Source organism: Trichosurus vulpecula, chromosome 6, assembly GCF_011100635.1.
Source record: "Trichosurus vulpecula isolate mTriVul1 chromosome 6, mTriVul1.pri, whole genome shotgun sequence".
NCBI classification, from domain to species: domain Eukaryota; kingdom Metazoa; phylum Chordata; class Mammalia; order Diprotodontia; family Phalangeridae; genus Trichosurus; species Trichosurus vulpecula.
The window spans coordinates 85,947,266-85,966,974 of record NC_050578.1 but is presented as its reverse complement, the minus strand read 5'-3'; the positions used below and the strand labels follow the sequence as shown (position 1 = coordinate 85,966,974).

Below are 19,709 nucleotides of genomic sequence, written 5' to 3'. Positions count from 1 at the left end.
ATTCAGATATACACAATCTTTTCATTAATGACACTAACCCAGACTTAGCTTCACCCCAATTTTCTGTACTTAACAACTTGCCAATTTGTGGTACTTGCTCTAGTTACTTGCATCTCTAGTTAGAGCTAGGATGACAATGCAGATTTTTCTTTAAAGGATTAAATAAAAGGGGCTCTATTCTTCCTGAATAAACTTGCTTAAAGTGTCGCTGTCTGTCTGGCATTGTACAAATCTAATCTTTTAGGATTACATAAATCTAATATCCTGTCTGTAGATTAGTCTTTATTTGTTGATTCCTTTTATTAAACTTAATCTGGATTAACATATGTCTCTCTTCAACTTCTTGCCACAATACTTGGTCAACCTCAAGTGCCAATACCATTAGGTCTGATAGCAGAACAATGCTTCTTTCAAGACATTTATATTTCTGCAGCATTCACCTGTTACCCAAGAGGAGACAATTCTGTGGTAATTCTACAAAGAGTTAAAATCTGCTATCAAACACTTTTTACTCTGTCTCAGAATCCATTTATATTCACAGTTATCCCAATTCTTAACCAGCTAGAGCCACTCCATTGTTCACAACTGGTGACCCCACTCCCCAAATAGTATATTAGAATATATTATTTTCTTCTTTTACTTTTTCCTTCTCCAAATCAGAAATTTGTCATGTTAGAATTGTGAAAAGCAGCATTTTAGGGAAATAAGATGGGGCAGCAGCAATATTTTATCCCCACCCTTGTATAATTCAGGCTAGATTTTCCTTAAAAGGTGTTGAAACCAGGCTTGGAGCTAAATTGGCTCAGAGGACTAAAGGTCATTTCCTGGTTGCCAGAGTAGAAAAGAGACTCTCACTAATGCATGGCTGGTAGACCATCATGAGCAACTCAAAAGGAAAGAAACCATGTCCTCATTGTTTATCCTTGTTGAATATCCTTTCCCTCGAATGTGAATATATAAACCTCCTTTTGTTGATTATTGAAAATTTTGAAGTATCTCATTTCACTCAAATAGCAAACCTAAAGTACCAGGGGTTTGATCTGAGTCAGGCCCAGCCAAGAACACTAGGGAAGGTCAGAGGTCAAGACAGCTGGTCAGTAATACAGATTCTAGATAATGGGTTGAGTATCCAAAGTTAGACTGTGGATCAAAAATCAAGGTAGTCAAGATTTGGAGGAGGAGGAGTCAGGCATGAGCAAGAGGTCAGGAATTCAGGTAGACAACTCAAGTTCAGTCAGGGCAGCAGCAATTATAAGAGAGATGTAAAGCTGATACTGAGCCAAAGGCTTTCTGAGCTTCCTTCTTGAAAAGATAAGAATTGATGATGGAGAGTGAATGGGTGGGCCTGGACCATCAGATGTGGGCCATGGAGTGATCAAGAAGAGGAAGAATTGTGATTATGTGGAGATGTTGAACCTAGCTGGGGAAAGGAGAAAAAGTGACTGTTGGTGAATGGACACTGCCTTTGAATTTGGTTCTCTGGGGTGGTCTATTGATATGCATAGTTATAGCCTGCAAGTCCTTTATTCCTTTTTTCTCCTTCCCTCCCTCCCTAAGAAATGCATACTTGAGAAATAGGAGAGTTCAAGGCTTTCAGCATCTGGAGGTAGTGGGATTTTAAGGTGATCTGAATAATTCCAACTCCTTTCTTTGGGAAAGTTTCTCTTACATAATAAAAAGATAATTAGAGGTATTCTATCTGTCCCTAGACAAATAAGGGATTGCTTTCAGTATGCTGGAGCTATATGATGCCAAGTTCCTTGGGTGGGGGCTCCTGAGCTAAGGAAGTAAGTTTAAACACCAAAAATATAACAGAGGCTCACTAGTAACATAAAGGTCCAGATGCAATTTCGGGAACTGGCTTACTCTTCATACTGGCTACACAAATCTAAATATCTTTATGAGATGTATCTACCAGTATAAACTGAGCATTTTTACAATTTCATTATCGAGATGACTAGAATCATGGCAAATATTTGCAGACAGAGTTATGCAAATCCAGATCAAGATTAATGAAAGGAACTAAGAAATAATGAGCCTGATTCTACACTCTGAAGGTTGGGAGGCTGAGCTCACATAATCCCATAGAAAGTGACAACCAACTTGTCTTCAGGAAGGAGATATTGTAATGATGTCCCTTAAATCCCCTACCCACCCACTTTTTTCTGTATGAATATAAATGTGATGTTTAAAAAATACCACAAAAGACAGCTGAATAGGAAAGAGTCTTCTCTGTTCTACACAATCAAGGCATTTTTCTTGGTGGTTCTAGTCACAGATTTCTCTTTCTCAAGGTAGCTGTGTCACAAATGCAGTCTCAAGAATGCTTGATCTAGTGTCAGAAGGCCTGGGTTCAGATTTGGGATATATGAGACCCTGGACAAATCACTTAACCTCTCTTAACTTCAGTTTTCTTTTCTGTTAAAAGGGTTGGAAGTGGACTCCATGGCCTCTGAATTCTCTTCCATCTCTAAATCTGTTAAGTGGATTCTTGGATCCTATTATCTCATGGAACTCACGGGGGGTTAAGGAAGAGAATAAGCATTTATTGAGTACCTACTATGTGACAGGCAAGGTGTTAAGTGCTTTATAAATACTGTCTCATTTGGTGAAGGAACAAGGACACTGATGTTTATGTTTAGAATGACATTGACAACTGCATGTGTGACCCCCAAAGGTATCCAGCTATCTGACTTCTTTCTGTCCTGGTATATCCTGGAAAGAAGCCAAACTCATCGGATTGCCTCCTGCAGCCTGATGTGAATACTAGCTGATACTACTCCAGTCTAGATCTTAGTCCATACTGTGTGACTCTATACTTATTTTGGTTAACTCCCAATGTTATACTCAAGCAGCCCAAGAGACATCCTTCACCCCCATTCTATCCACTATTGTTGGCAGCAAATCTGATGGCTTTTTACGTAAATTTCTATTGGGTATGACTGGTAGATTGAATCTAGGTTCCCCAGGATCACACAACTAACTTTATCTTTCTAAAGTGCTTATGAATCATATGATACTGCCCATGCCTAGAACTTGCCTCCCAGAGAGGACTTGAATAGGTAGCATTGTCTTAAGCAGTCTGTAAAAAGAATCTGTGACAGGAAAGAGCTGCATGCTCTGTTCTAAGTAGCAGAATGGTCTGGTTATGGTGCTAACTTACAGATTCTCCAGAATGTATTCATTTACACTTACCACTTGCTGGGTGGCATATCTCATCTTTCTGAGTTCAAATCTAACCTTACTAGTTGTGTGACCTTGAGCAAGTCACCTAACCCTATTTGCCTCAGTTTTCTCATCTATGAAATGAGCTAGAGAAGGAACTGGCAAACCACTCTAGTATCTCTGCTAAGAAACCCCAAATGGGGTCATGAAGAGTGGGACATCACTGAACAACAAAAACCTGAGTTATGGCTCAAATACCATGTTATTTCCTTGAACTCTATTTCTACAGAAATGCAAGCTAGTTAGAAAAGCTCCTTCACCAAGGAGAGAAGGAGAAGGAGGAGGGGGAGGAATGTGCAGACAGAAGCAATAAAAGTGATTGATGAATACTCATGAATTTCATCATATCATATGCTCATTCCTTTGTGGCCTTTTCATCACAGGAGTCATCAAAAGTAGCTAGGGTTTTCTTATCCTGGACTGAAGCCTCTAGCTCTCATTGTCCACCTCAGTGTAATTCCTTTATCCCCACCCCAGTTCCTAGTGGTCATTTGCAACCACTTGGTTGCTGGAGCCAAGCCCTCAACCTGGGATTTGACAATATTTGCTTGACTTACCCCAACAAGCCAAGACAGGACTTGGGGTGACAGTGAGGCAGGGGCTCACATATCACACACCGTTCTTAGATGAGTACATTAACCCACCTGGTTTATATATTAATCCAGGTAGTTAGCTAACAAGCTAGGTAAGTGGGGGTGTACTTTGTTTTTGGTTTTGTGAAATTCCTTGAAACATTAAAAATAGAAAAAAAAAACCTGAGTTCAAATATGGCTCTGCTTTTTACTATGCAATCCTCAACAAATTATTTTATCTCTGTGCCTCACTTTGCTCCAAAAATAAGGCTAAAATGCTTCTAACTACTTCTGTCACCAAGGTATTATAAGAAAATGTTTTGGAAGCATTGAAGCACCTTAGAAATCTGTACTGTTATTTCCTGAAATATGAGGAATGTAAACATTCATTAGGAAGTGTTATTTTGTACCTTTTCTGTTTGCTTTTATTTTTAAATTTTTTTTTAAATCAGATAATGTGTTTTCAATCTGTATAGGGAACTCCCAGAGAGGAAACTTCTTCTAACACTGCAGATCAGCAACAGTTATTCAATTTATGCTTCCTAGAGTTGCCTGGGATTAAATTAAGTGAAATTATGATAAATAAGAAATTAAATGACCTGCCCAGGACACAGATCCAATATGACAGGTTTTCCTAACTCTGATTCTGACTGGCTCCCTATTCATTGTACCACCAGGCCATTAAAAAAATAGTATTAATATGCCATATCACCCCTCCTTTTGATTCCTTCTCCCTTTGCCACAAGGGTCTCTTTGAGGGAGGTAGAGAGGAGAGAAAAAGTTAAGCCAAACCAATACAGCAACAATTCACCAATGTGAGTATGCAGCATTCTTCTCCAGTGAGTTGAGAGTTCACACTTCTTAAAATACTCTAGCTTTTTTATCGGAAAATTTTCCAATTCATCGCAGGCATATGTTATTTTATTAAACTTCCATAGCTACTATAGGATTGCTAAATTTGATACACTAGATGCATTTGGATATTATTTTAGGATTTGTATGAACCAAATATTAAATTCTTTTGAAAAAGTCAGTTGGGCTCTCAGAGACTGAAATGTTCCCTTTTAAAACATCTATTGATGTGTTTCCTTGTTCTTTAATTCTGCAAGATGGGAGATTTATTTTTCTTAGGTATGACTTTTTTATTTTTAAGAAAATTGTACCCATCTTAATAGAACTTTCTTATTAAAAATTGAAAATAACATTTTGGGGACGTTTTTCCCCATGGAGAAACTGCTATCTGGAGCTTTTATGGAAGATGAACTGACAAGTGTCAGGAAGGAATAAATAGCAAAATAAGATGATTGCGTTTGTAAAATAATATGTGATTTAAGTAGGCTTTTATGTAACTACAATATATTTTTTCACTGGATAGCAAATAGGATTCTGCTTCCCCCTCCTAATTATTTCTTTTATCATATGTAAAAAGCAAAGCAAAGTAATATATTCAAGCATTCAAAAGAAAAAAAAAAGATTGAACATAAAAGTGTTTTTGTCTGCTGGTTGTTCTCCAGAGGCTGCAGAGACCTGCAGAACATGTGGCCCGGGGACCTCTTTCAGCCTGCCAAAGGATTTCTGGCAGATGTGAAAAAAATGTAAACAAAAATAAAGATTTAATGAGCTCTTCGCCCATACCCCTCTTAACCTACCTTACGCTGGTCACTAATATGCTCATGTGCTCGTCATCTAACTAGGTGGGTAGGTGGCCACTGTGCTCTCTTTCCTGTTTGTCACGTGACCCACAGCAACCAACCATTGTATATCTGTCTCTAGTCTGAGAAGAGTGAGAGTCATATCTTTGCATGTGTTTTTAGCCATTGCTAGCATTGAACCCAGACAAAGTGAGTGCGTCCATGTATCAACGCAGCAGATGCCTGCTATTCAATAAACAGCAACAGTGCAAGGGTTTCTTCCCCTTCCCCACTGCACAGATGCCCTCCAAAGTACATGAGTGTCTGGTGCTCATTACAAGGTTAGATACTTCACTATTTCTTTGTGTGTATGTGAGCAGTTGCTGTGGAGATTTTTGTGTTCTAAAGTTAAAGATTTGGGGGTTATTTAAAAGAAATGGAAGATTGAATCAAAACATTTAATCCAGAGTGGACAAACACAAGGGAGACAAAATATTGTGCCTTGTTTACCAAGAATAGCTGTTCTGAAGGAATAGAATTTCCATTACCATTTAGAATCAAAACATCCTGACTTAAGCAAATTAGACACCAATGAAAAACAAATTAAAGTCTTCAAATAGTTGAAAAATCTCAGTGGGGAACACTGGTTTTTCAAGAAAGTAAACTCAGAAAATGAGGCAGCTACTAAAGTTAGTTTTCAGGTTTCTAAAGAAATTGCTGCTGCTGGGAAGTCTTTTACTGAAGGGTGACATAATAAAGAAATGTTGGCTGATTGCAGTTTCTGGATTATGTCCCAATTAAAAAAAAGTGTTTTTGATAAATAGTTTAATCATTAATTATAACTCTACTTGGAAAGTGAGCCCCTGAAAACCTATCTGCAGCCTAAAGAAGTTTAGCCTATTTTTAATTTTGGCCCCTACTTACTGCCAAGTTGTACAGATCTGGTCTGCACATTTGGTAAGCACTGTGGTGTGCTGAAAACAACCCCAGATCTAAAGTCAGGAACTTAACTCAATCTCCAGCTTTTTACTTCTTACACCAGAGACTTTGGTTAAGTCATTTTCTTTCCCCTGAATCTCATTTTCTTCATTTGTAAAATGAGGGGGTGGAACTAGATGACCTCTAGGATTCCTTTTGGCTCTGAATCTACACTTTAATTTTTTAAAAAAACTCTCGGCAGAGAAAATCCCCTCACTGAAGCAGACAGGCAACTCATCTCCAATTTATAATCATACAGACTCACTTGGGGCACTGGAAAGATAAAGAAGTTACGAAGTTGGTACCTATCAGACCGCAGAGCCTAACCACTAATCTTGATTTCAAGGTCAGTCTTACTAACAATTATGTCATTATCTCCTGCCTCTTAGAAAAAGTGATATCAAAATTAAAAGATTCATATAGCAGCATTCTGGGCTAAAGACATAGAGGGACAAAAAAGGTGAAAGATGGGAGGTAATCATTTGTAGCTTCATTGTTGTTGTTGTGTTTGTCCTTCATTTTTGAAGAGGACCATGGCATCAGGGAAATGGTGATATGACTTTCAGTTGACTTTGATTTAAGTGAGGGAGGGTTGTGTAAGGTCACTAGCCTCACTTTCTCCTGCAGAGCCATCTGAGTCCAGTGACCAGATATTCATCATGACAACTGGAGATGACCCAGAATGCAATGGGAGACCCTTGCCCTTTTTAGGCTAAGGACTTTTCGGGTATTCACTTAAAGTGAAGCAACACCCATTTAGTGAACTGGCCTCTTTAAGAAGTGATTCAAGGAATGGCACCTTTAATTAGAAAAAGGAAAAAAAATCAAGCTGGGAGGAGAAGACCCTCAGAGTTGCTGTTCCAAAGAGAAACAGTTACCATTGACATTCACTCTAAACCAGGAGGGCCCAAAATACAGCCATTAAGTAGAACTTAGGCCAGGACCTATTGTGGTCCAATCTGTGAGTTTCAGAGCGAACTGGGTTTAAGGTTTGGGGAAGAAAGGGAGGGAGGGAGGGAAGGAGAATGGAGGGAAGGAGGGAAGGAAGGAAGGAAAGAAGGAAGGAAGGAAGGAAGGAAGGAAGGAAGGAAGGAAGGAAGGAAGGAAAGAAGGAATCTAGCCAGTAAACCCCAAGTTAAGTAGGCAGCTTCTGGCCACCATACTGAACAAATGAACACCTTACTCATTTTTTAAAAAGATTTTTAAACAAGGAATCTATACACCTATCCCATTGTTTAACAACCCTCGCAGAGTAGGTTACTCTGTTTATAACCTACCTAAAAGTTATTTGAAACTTAAGCCCTTTTATTTTTGGTCTATTCATAATGAAGATGAAAAAAGAACAGGTGTAACCACCTGCTGTAAGAATTACTCATCAACCAAGTTTCTTCTTTCCCATTATTTTAAGTAGAGTTACAAACCTATGCATCCTAAGAAGCATTGCCTGGAGAGGAAGTCAGTGTGCTTTTTTCCTCAATGCATGATGTAAGTAATAATAGCTGGCATCTTTATAATGTTTTAACTTTTGTAGAGCACTTCATATAAAGTACTTCACGTGAAGTACTTCATGAATTCACATACATACATACACACATATACACATGCACACACATATACATGCACACACATGCATCTGACTATGATACCTGTGAGGTTAGTACTTATAACATTTTACAGATAAGTAGAATTTGAATCCAAATCTTTCTGAAGCCAAGGCCAGAACTCCATTACACCATACTATCTCTCAATCATTAATGCATAAACAAATATTTAGCTAGTGCCAACACTTTTGCTAATACTAGAAGAATGTTAGAAGTATTGAGAAACATGGCTCCTTCAATCAAGGTATTTATCATCTCACTATGTTACATAATTTCAGCTGGACCCTCTGTAACAGTAATTAAGGTGGGACTTTTTTTTTTTTTTTTACTGCTTTTCTCTTTTGGAGCACATATTTAATCAAATGCCCTTGATGAGTCTGGCCTTTGTTTCTTTGATTAAATCAGGAGTCTTTGATGACCTGCTTGCCTCAAGGGAAAGCCTGATTTACATGGATTTGAGTCACATGTTTGTGATGCTTTTAGATCACATAGGTTTGAGTTGCATGTTGTGATGCCCTTTGACCCCGAACAGGGTATATAAACTCGGAGGCTGGCGTTTTTCCTTGGGGCTCTAACTCACTGGAGGAGAGGCATATGACTCTGGGAAAGCCATTGTAACTGCCCCCTGGCTTTGCTAACCCAGACTCATTGGTTCTTTGGTAACTAGGAATTGTGATTTGGTCTGTTTGTTTTGTCTCTGTTGGTAATTTATTTGCATTTGCTCTGAAGTTCAGGGTGCTGGCTTTTCCTCCTGAACTAAGTGAGTTTATATATGTATATTTGATTAAAGTGAGATTGTTAACCCCTAAAAGTTACTTTCCTTAGTAAAGCAGATCAAAGAACTCATGCTGGCAGATCTTGTTGCTGGTCTTGTTGGGTATTACATGTCAACAGCAGCTGCTAGCCAAATTGTTGTTACACCTTCACCATAGCAAGACAATCTTTTTACACCTCCCTAATTAATTTGCTGTCCCACTTAGCTCATAGGCTTTTCAAACCCTCTTGTCTCTCCTCAAATGGCATCATCCTGTCTGAGGACCTCACCTCATACATCTCTGAAGAAACTGAAGCTATTTGCTAAGAGTTTCTACTTCTCCACTCCTCCTCATCTCACATCCTTCAGATTTCTTCTATCACAATTTCCTCCTTTACCCTAGTCTTGATCCTTGATCCCATACATCACATTTTCTTCAGTTTGCCATCTATCATTGTTTCAGTTAGTAGTAGTTGGATACAGGGAAGGGAGAGAATATTCTACATAAAAGAAATATCAGGATAAAACAATGGAGGTGGAATGAGCATGATATGTGGGTTGGATGGTAAGCAGGCTGGCCTGACCAGAATGGAAGATTTGTGATGGAGGAGAGAAAACAAGACAGTATGGTAGAATAAGAAGAGCATTGGTTATAGAATGACAAGGTCACAGATTGAATATTGGCTCTGCAGTTTACTACCTCTGAAATCTCAGCCAAGTCACTTCATCTCAATGAATCCTAGTTTCTCCATCTATAAGATAGAAGGGTTGGACTAGATAATTGCTAAGATCCTGCCCAGATCCTAAGTCCCTAGGTTTGATAGGCAAGATGTGTATAGATTACAGAGCACTGGAAATGCTAGACCAAAGCTTGTGGATCCTACTGACAGATGAATAATTTAACCAGCACATTTCTGGATTACTTTGTTACCCATCGGAAAATCAAACTCACTTTAATTGACAGAGCAAATTATCAGAAAATTTGCTATATGTATATTAATATGTATTTGTGTTTGTTATATTATTATGTTATAATGAAAAATACAAAATATTTGCTGTAATAAATCTCCTTCTATACTCTTGATGGCTTTATCTCAAGGAAATGGATTTACCTCTAAATAGCTCTACATAAAGAATACAATTTCTCTCCATGAGTCCAGATCATTAGAGCTTGCCTGTGTCTCTATATTTCAGTATGTAACTCTAAATATATTTAATTTCATTGATTTGTGTGTGTATTTATTTTTCCTGCTTCAAATATAGTGTAAAATCATTGAAGACTGAGACTGTTTGCTTTAATTATCTTTTCTCTTGTATAAAATAGTGCTATTCCATGCACCTAGGAGGCCATAATAGATTCTAAATGGTGATGATAAAAATACTTAAAATGAAATTCCAAAATAACCAACTATGACTAATTAACTGGCATAATATATAGCCTTTTAGGAAAAGAGAGGATAGTCTCTAAAAAAGGACTCTTCCTCTTCCCCCACTGTTTTGTAATCCATTATATAAATGATTCCATTAAAATAGGCATCCACGATAAAAAGAGTTCAAACTGAGAAAGATTTCCATTCTCAATATTCTATTTAATTCTCAAATACTGCAAATAGGGGGGAAATAGAGGAAGGGATCTCTTTGGATTAAATACATAGGGCATCAAAAGTCATGCCTTTTAACCCAAGTATTGCACTCAACTCTGAGCAGAATTATTTTATTTTGCCTCAATTTCCACCTAATAAATGAGAATCAATCCCTTAATCACCAACTTGCCATCAGCCAATCAGCCAACAAGCATTTTTTAAAATAAGCATCAACTGTGTGCTAGGTACTATGTGAGATGATGGATCTTTAAAGTAAAAAACAAGAGAGAAATTAAACAGTCCATGTCTAATTCCCTCATAAGTGGCAAAGAGGTCTCCAAATTCTGAGTGTCATTAAACAACTCACTAAGTTTAAAACATTTCCCAACCTTTTTGTGGCAGATAGGTGGCATAAAGGATAGTGTTGACCCTGGAGTAGGGAAGACTCATCCTTGTGAGTTCAAATACAGCCTTAGACACTAGCTATGTGACCCTGGGCAGGTCGCTAAATGTATTTGCCTCAGTTTTTTCATCTATAAAATGAGCTGGAGAAGGAGATGGCAAACTACTCCAGTATCTTTGCCAACAAAACTCCAAATAGGGTCACAAAGAGTAAGATGTGACTGAAACAATGGAACGACCCCTTTACACCAAGAAAAGCATCAGAGAAAAGAAAGAAATATCCATGTCCTAAACAACTAACCTGGAAAAATTGCCAATTTCAAATGACGTATGGAACCAACATCACAGAGCCCTCTACATATGGAAAGTTAGAGTATTTCCTCTGCTTGTCCTGTAGAGCCTATAGCCACTAATGCTGCTGCTGCTCTATACCCTCTATATTCTCAAAGACCTCAAAATGACTATGAGGTAAGTTGTACAAGAATTATCTCTATTTTATAGGTGAGGAAACAGAAGGTCAGAAAAGTGAGGTGAAATACCAATGGTCACTAAATTAATAATTTTCAGAAGCAGGCCTAAGACCTATGTTTCCTGACTCCAATTCTAACCTGCTATACCATATTGCTTCTCTTACAGAATCATTTATATGATGAAACCCTACTCATAGTATATGAGGTTGTAAGTCCTGGGGGAGGGGGATTTATCTTTTGTATGAGTTTAATTGAAACTTGTAATATCCAATGAATGAGAAAAAAGAATACACTCATACCTCGAAGATATTGTGGGTTCAGTTCTAGACCAGTTCAATGAAAAAATATCTCAACTAAGTGAACAACGTGAATTTTTTGGTTGCCAAGCGCACATAAAATTTTATACTATTTGTAGTCTGTTCAGTGTGTAAACATTGTACATGCTTTAATTAAAACACAACGTTATGCTGAAAAATGCGAACCATCATCTGAGCCTTCAGCGAGTTGTAATCTTTTTGGAGGGTCTTGCCTTGATGTTGATGGCTGCTGACAGATCATGGTGGTGGTTGGTGAAGGTTAGTGTAGTGTGGCAATTTCTTCAAATAAAATAACAATGAAGTTTGCTACATGGATTGACTCTTCCTTTCACTTAACACTTAGCGGCTATTGTAGAGTTATAAATTGGCCTAATTTCAATATTGTTGTGCCTCAGGCAACGGGGTGGCCTGAGGAGAAGGTGAGAGATGAAAGAGCTAGTTGGTAGAGTAGAACAGACCCAACATTTATCAATTAAGTTTGTTGTCTTATATGGGCACAGCACAAGACAATTATAATTTTAACATCAAAGATCATTGATCAGAAATCAGCAGAACAGAAATATGATAAAAAACAGATAAATGAAAAAGTTTGAAATATTGAGAGAATTACAAAATATGATATAGAGACATGATTTGAGCACATACTGTCTGAAAAAATGGTGTCAAAAGGCTTGCGTCACATAGGGTTGCCATAAATCTTCAATTCGTTTAAAAAAAAATACCTGCGAAGTGCAATAAACTGAAGCACAATAAAATGAGGTATGCCTGTACAGAGAACACATTCTGATTTTTCTAAGGCCAGTTTGGTCTTGAAGTGATAGCAACTATCAAAATTTCTTATTTTTGCTGAAAACTGGAACAAATTTTCACTTAATAGAAGTGACTGTGGATTGGACAAGAAAATAAAAATATTACCAATACATCTGTTTTCAGACTATGAACACATCTAGCAAGGAAGACTTTGTGTTATTTAATTGTAAACACCTTAGAAACTCTTAAAGTGAAGCAAAGTTTTGGCCCCTATAACCGACACTACTCGTATGGGCTATCAAATATATGAAAACACCTGCTATTATTACATTATTCATACTGACCACCACCATAAAGGGAACCTATACAGCAGAAGCTTATATATCTAAACATTCATAAGGCAATAGTAGCATGGTATTCTTTGTTTTTCTAAAAAAACACTTAAAAATTAGACCAAGGCAATAAATACACTTAGATGTATTGAGACTTCATTTGTATTCAAATGAGGAAATGGTATATGAGCATAATATCCAATATAATTCATCAAACAACTATGTTCCAGGCCACTATGTTCCAGACCCTGGCAGTATAAAGACAAAAATAAACAAGTATCGGCCTTCAAGGAACATACATTCTTAAATGTACATTTACCCCCAAAGCAACCTTCACTTTAAAATGATTGTGTTAAAATTGTGTCTTGTACTGGTTCCCCCTGACCACCACCTGCCTCCCCTTCTAGTCAGTATGGTAAGTTTATAAATAGCCCATAAAAGCAGCAATAGTAGAAAATGATATTGCAGAGGGGAACATGGAAGCCACATACGAAGTGTCCCAAAGATTAAAGGAACATGATTTAAAATGTTATCATATATTAACCCAAATTCACATCCTGGTAATATGTGCTGAGTCAGCAGAAGTCATCCAGGTACTGCCGCACTGCCATCAAGGCCTTCTGTTCCTATGATATACAAATTCCAGCAGAACATCAAAAGGTGCTGATGACACGTTAACTTTAAAGTTTTACTGATAACTTTGAGATGATTTGGTTAGTTAGCTAATGAACTAATCTCGAGTTATCACAAATAAGAGTCTATTCCCCCCAAACTCTATAAAAATTAGAATTCGAACTCTTTCTCCCCAAGCATCTCCATCAGGTTCATCATCACTAGTGCTCCCAACTCTAATCCATGGTTATGTAAGTGATAGTCTCTGCTTTTCCCCTTCCCCATCCTCTTCTTCACATTACCTGCCTGCCTTCACCATTCCATCTCTCTGAGAGAAACGATTACTTCTCTCATATTAATAACATTTCTCTCATATTAACAACCAATTATTGATTTACCAAGACTTTTTTCCCTTTCCATTTCCTCATTTAGAAACCTGTAGGTTGCTCAGTCTCTAAAGGACATTGTTGAGGGATGAGATTGCTTCAATCCCCAGGGTACATGCTTTTTGATCCTAGGTGGGAGACCTCACTCAAATAGAAAACCTTACAAAGAATTTAATTTAAGATGAATTAAAATGAAAAAGCAGCCAGGTCCATTGTGTTCTATTCAGGCTTGGATGGGGGGGTAGATCCTTTGTCTAGAGTGCTGGAGGCTAGAAGTAGTCTGGCTTCAGATAGTTTCTCTTTGTCCATGAGTGACATAAACAAAGTCATGTCCCCCAGTCCCTCATTAGAGTGGGTCCACCTCTCATTATAATATTCATTCTTCTCATTAATTGTTAATCAATCAGAGTTGAATGCTGCCTGCCAGGAATACCCACTCTTCCAATGGCATATAAGCTTCAAGAAGCTGCCATAAGAAGGCAGAGCCAATATGGCAGAGTAAAAGCAGGGACTTGCTTGAGCTCTCCCCCAAACCTCTCCAAACACCTGTAAAAAATGACTCTAAACAAATTCTAGAGCAGCAGAACATACAAAATGACAGAGTGAAACAGATTTCCAGTCCAAGACAACCTGGAGGGTCGACAGGAAAGGTCTGTTGCACCAGTCTGAGAGAAGAGCACAGTCCATCTTGGGTCATGCCAGACTTGTGGAGCAGGCCTCAGGGGATTCAATCTTTGGCAGCTGTGGCAGTTTCCAGACTTCTCAACCCACAAACACCAAAGACAACTTAGAAGGTCAGTAGGAAAAGTCTGTTGGACTTGGGTAAGACAGGAGTGGGGTCCAGCCTGAGCTCCAGGGCAGCAGCAGCCACAGCAGTGGAGGTGGGGGCAGCTGCGGCTGCTTCCGGAGCTCTTGGCCCACAGACAATGGGGGGATCAAGCAGCTGATCAGAGGGATATTGCAGGGATCTCTTTGATAGTGCTGAGGCAAGATTCTCTTGTTTTACCCCGCTTGGATCTGGGTTACAGTCCTGGGGTGAGAAGGAGCAGTGGCATGGCAGAGCTTGTGGCAGCAGTAGAGAGGGAATCCTCCTCACAGTTCCAAGGCAGAAAAGAGTGCTTGTGGTCACTCACAGACCAGAGCACAGGCCAGGAGAGGAGTAAACACCTCTCCTTTGGTCACACCACCTTGGAAGAGCTGAGTATTTACAGGTCTCTACAAGTATCAGTGAAAACAGCTGCACAAAACCCCTGAAGCTTGGGACGGTTTGCTCTGTACCCTGGAAGCAGAGTCCTACCTTGACACAGAGTTAAAAAGTCAAATAATTGGATGGGAAAATGAGCAAACAATGGAAAAATAGACTATAGAATCATACTTTGGTGACAAGGAAGATCAAAACATACATCTAGAAGAAAACAACAAAGTCAAAGCTCCTACATCTAAAGCCTCCAAGAAAAATATGAATTGTCACAGGCCATGGAAGAGCTCAAAAAGGATTTTGAAAATGAAGTAAGAGAAGTAGAGGAAATAAGAGTGATGCAAGAAAGTCTTGAAAAATGAGTCAACAGCTTGCTAAAGGAGACCCAAAAAAATACTAAAGAAAATAACACCTTAAAAAATACACTAACTCAAATGAAAAAAGAGGTCCAAAAAGCCAATGAGGAGAAGAATGCATTAAAAAGCAGGATTGGCCAAATGGAAAAGGAGGTCCAAAAGCTCACTGAAGAAAATAATTACTTAAAAATTAGAATGGGGGGGGGGTGGAGCCAGAGATGGCAGCTGGAAAGCAAGGAAATGCTTAAGCTCTTGCACAAATCCCTCCAAACACCTGTAAAAATGTCTCTGAACAAATTCTAGAGCTGTGGAACCCATGAAATAGCAGAGGGAAGCAGGTCTCCAGTCCAGCAAGGCCCGGATGGTCTCTGGGAAAGATCTATTGTACTGTGCTGACAGCAGAGTGCAGACCATCATGGGCCATGCCAGAACACAGCAGACTGGGAGTTGGCCCGGAGCAGGCCTTAGGGTCATGAATCATTGATCTGTGGCAGTTACCAGACTTCACATCCCACAAATGCCAAGCACCATGGAGCAGGTTAGTGGGTAAACTGCTAGATAGATTAGAGACCTGTCCAACCCCAGCCCTGGGGGTGGTGGAGACAGTGCAGCAGTGGTGGAAGCAGCCACAGGAAGCTCCTGTGGCTGCTTCTAGAGCTCCAGTGTCAGCTGTTTCTGGAGTCCCTGGCTCACACTATGGGAGGAAATCAAGCGGCAGACCAGAGCAGGAGTGCAAGGCTTGCTTTGCCCTGCTTGGACCTGGGTCACAATCCTGGTTGGCAGTTCTTGGGGAGGAGGAGTGCTGCTGTGGCAGAGCTTGTGGTGACAATGGAGTAAAAGTAGCTCTGAAAACAGCAGTGCAGCCCCTAAAGCTTGGGACAAAGCACTCTCTACTCTACAAGCAGTCATACCTTGACAAAAAGCTCAAAGGTCAAGTAGCTGGGTGGCAACATGGCCAGGCAGTGAAAAAGGACTCTGAACTAGACTCATACTCAGACTCTAGAATCTTATTTTTGGTGACAAAGAAGATCAAAACATATAGCCAGAAGAAGTCAACAAAGTCAAAGAGCCAACATCAAAAGCCTCCAAGAAAAATATGAATTGGTCTGAGGCCATGGTAGAGCTCAAAAAGGATTTGGAAAAGCAAGTAGGAGAAGTGGAGGAAAAATTGGGAAGAGAAATGATAGTGATGCGAGAAAACCATGAAAAACAAGTCAACAACTTGCTAAAGGAGACCCAAAAAATACTGAAGAAAAGAACACCTTCAAAATAGACTAACCCAAACGGCAAAAGAGCTCCAAAAAACTGATGAAGAGAAGGATGCCTTGAAAGGCAGAATTAGCCAAATGGAAAAGGAGGTCCAAAAGACCACTGAAGAAAATATCACCCTAAAAATTAGATTGGAGCAGGTGAAAGCTAGTGACTTTATGAGAAATCAAAAATTATAAAACAGAACCAAAGGAATGAAAAAATGGAAGACACTGTAAAATATCTCATTAGAAAAACCACTGACCTGGAGAATAGATCCAGGAGAGATAATTTAAAAATTATTGGACTACTTAAAAGCCATGATCAAAAAAAGAGACTAGATACCATCTTTCAAGAAATTATCAAGAAAAACTGCCCTGATACTCTAGAGCCAGATGGTAAAATAGAAAATGAAAGAATCCACTGATCACCTCTTGAAAAAGATCCCCCCCAAAAAACTCCTAGGAATATTGTTTCCGAATTCCAGAGTTCCCAGGTCAAGGAGAAAATAATGCAAGCAGCCAGAAAGAAACAACTAGAGTATTGTGGAAACACAATCAGGATAACACAAGATCTAGCAACATCTACATTAAGGGATCGAAGGGCTTGGAATATGATATTACAGAGGTCAAAGAAGCTAGAATTAAAAACAAGAATCACCTACCCAGCAGAACTGAATATAAAGCTCCAAGGCAAAATATGGATTTTCAATAAAATAGAGGACTTTCAAGCTTTCTCAGTGAAAAAGACCAGAGCTGAATAGAAAATTTGACTTTCAAACACAAAAATCAAGAGAAGCATCAAAAGGTAAACAAGAACAAGAAATCATAAGGGACTTTATAAAGTTGAACTGTTTTGTTTACATTCCTACATGGAAGGATGATGTTTGTAATTCATGAGACCTTTCTCAGTATTACCGTGTATATATATATATATATATAGAGGGCACAGGGTGAATTGAATATGAATGGATGATATCTAAGAAATCTAAAAAAATCTAAAAAAAATAAAATTAATGGATAAGAGAGGAATATATTGAGAGAGAGAGAAACGGAGAGATAGAATGGGGTAAATTATCTCCCATAAAAGTGTCAAGATAAGTCAGTTCTGTTGGAAGGGAAGAGGGAGCAGGTGAGGTAGAATGAGTGAATATTGCCCTTGTCGGATTTGACTTGAGGAGAGAATAATATACACCCTCAATTGGATATCTTACCCTACAGCAAAGTAGGGGGAACGGGAAAAAGGGGATGATAGAAGGGAGGGCAGATAAGGGGAGAGGGTAATCAAAAGCCATCACTTTTGAAAAGGGACAGGGTCAAGGGAGAAAATTGAATAAAAGGGGACAAGATAGGAGGAAGGGAAATATAGTTAGTCTTTCACAAATTGAGTATTGTGGAAGTGTTTTACATAATGATACATGTGTGGCATATGTTGAATTGCTTGCCTTCTTAGGGAGGGTGGGTGGGAAGGGAAGAGGGGAAAGAAGTTGGAACTCGCAATTTTAAAATGAGATGCTCAAAAGAAAAAGTTATTTTTGCATTCAACTGAGAAATAGGATTTATAGGAAATGGGGCATAGAAATCTATTCTGCCTTACAACAATGTAAGGGGAAAGAGGATGCAGGGGAGTGGGGTGACAGAAGGGAGGGCTGACTGGGGAATGCGGCAATCAGAATATATGCCATCTTGGAATAGGGGGGAGGGTAGAAATGGAGAGAAAATTTGTAACTCAAAATCTTGTGGAAATCAATGTTGAAAACTAAAATATTCAATAAGTAAAAAAAGAAAAATTAGAATGGAGCAAATGGAAGCTAATGACTTTATGAGAAATCAAGAAATTATAAAACAAAACCAAAAGAAGAAGCTGCCATGATTGGTCTTTCATTTAGGAAAGGCAGCCAATTGACCCCTTTATTACCTATCTGCTAGCAATAATTAATAAAATGATTAGTTACCCAGAAATCATATCTCTCAAACTTTTTATACATCATACCTCCAAACACCATCCCCCTTCCAATCTGCCTCCATACCCCTTTTGCCACTTGTCTCTTTACCCTCTCTGCCTTATTAAACTATGATTGCAGACCTACTTCCCACTGCCATCCTGCACTTTGTGGGAGAGTACCCAAAGAACCAGGTATACCTGCCCCAGTTTCATAATTTAATAAATTAATTATCAATTCAATACCTTCAAAACTAAATAGTTTTACTTAATGCTTTAAAAATCTTATAGGCAGTTAAATTATTTAGCACTGTGAATCCAAATCCCAATGCTTCCAAGACCTTGATGAAGTCTCTTAACAACAAGAAGGCTCACTTTCCTTATCTAGACTTCTAAGTCTCTTCTGGTGCTATCTTCATTGTAGATGTATGACCAAACGCAACCATCTATAATCTTCAAAGAAGATATATATATATATATATCATATAATACAAAGATAAAAACACTTAGTACTGAATGCCTTGTTAAAGGGATAATACCTTTTGATGTAACATTCTTATTTTCATTTTAATAATGAATAAATAGAAACCAGGTGGTGCTTCACAAAGGAACAGGTTTTTTTTCTCTTTTTCTTTTTTCTTTGGCTTGAACTTTTTTTGTTCCAACCCGTGATTGCTATTTAAATAACCATAGAAATGAAAACTACATTTAAATAATACAATCCTGTCCTCTAGTTGTCAAAGAGATTAATATAAACAGCTAACTAAAAATTGAGACTGATCTCAGTACAGACATGATCTCATCACATAGGAGGCAATCACAGAACAACAGTCATAGAAAGGGATTGGTCTACCTTTAAATGTCTCAAAAAAAAACCCAACAACCCACCAACATTTCCATTCTCACTAAAAGGAGTTGGTTGAAAACTAGACCTCTACCTAATCATTTCCCATTTCAATCCCTGATCAATGAAAAAGATTGCAAATACCTTGGAGGAAAAAGTATTGTTTGAAATGCTTCGCCAAAGACTTCAGAGGACACTGCTGGAAAAACTGATGAAGCAAGTATAGTTGAATGTTAAGGTGATCTGTTAATCATTAGCAAACAACAATTGATTTTGCCATGTTCTTCACAATCGTAACTCAAACTCTCAGCGCTCTGACCAGAAATCAAGGTTACAGCTTACTTCGTAAGACCTCAAAAAAGAATGTAACATTTTTGCAGATGGGTGTTGGGGGAGGGGAATGTCCTAGTTGGGTGGGTTAAGTAATGGAGACACAATAATTAAAGGAAGCTCCCTTGTCCCAGCAAATTTACTGTTAGAACTGCTTATGAGATCATTACCAAACTCTG

General features: G+C 38.5%; 1 protein-coding gene across 1 annotated transcript in view; it reads right to left on the bottom strand.

Moving 5' to 3' along the window:
* The window catches only part of MARCHF1 (membrane associated ring-CH-type finger 1), a 635,844-nt gene extending 616,441 nt beyond the window's left edge, over positions 1-19,403 (bottom strand). The window contains exon 1 of the mRNA XM_036762957.1: positions 19,345-19,403. The gene's annotated coding sequence lies outside the window, so the exon portion shown is untranslated. The remainder of the gene's footprint in view (positions 1-19,344) is intronic.
* Between the last annotated feature and the right edge of the window lie 306 nt (positions 19,404-19,709).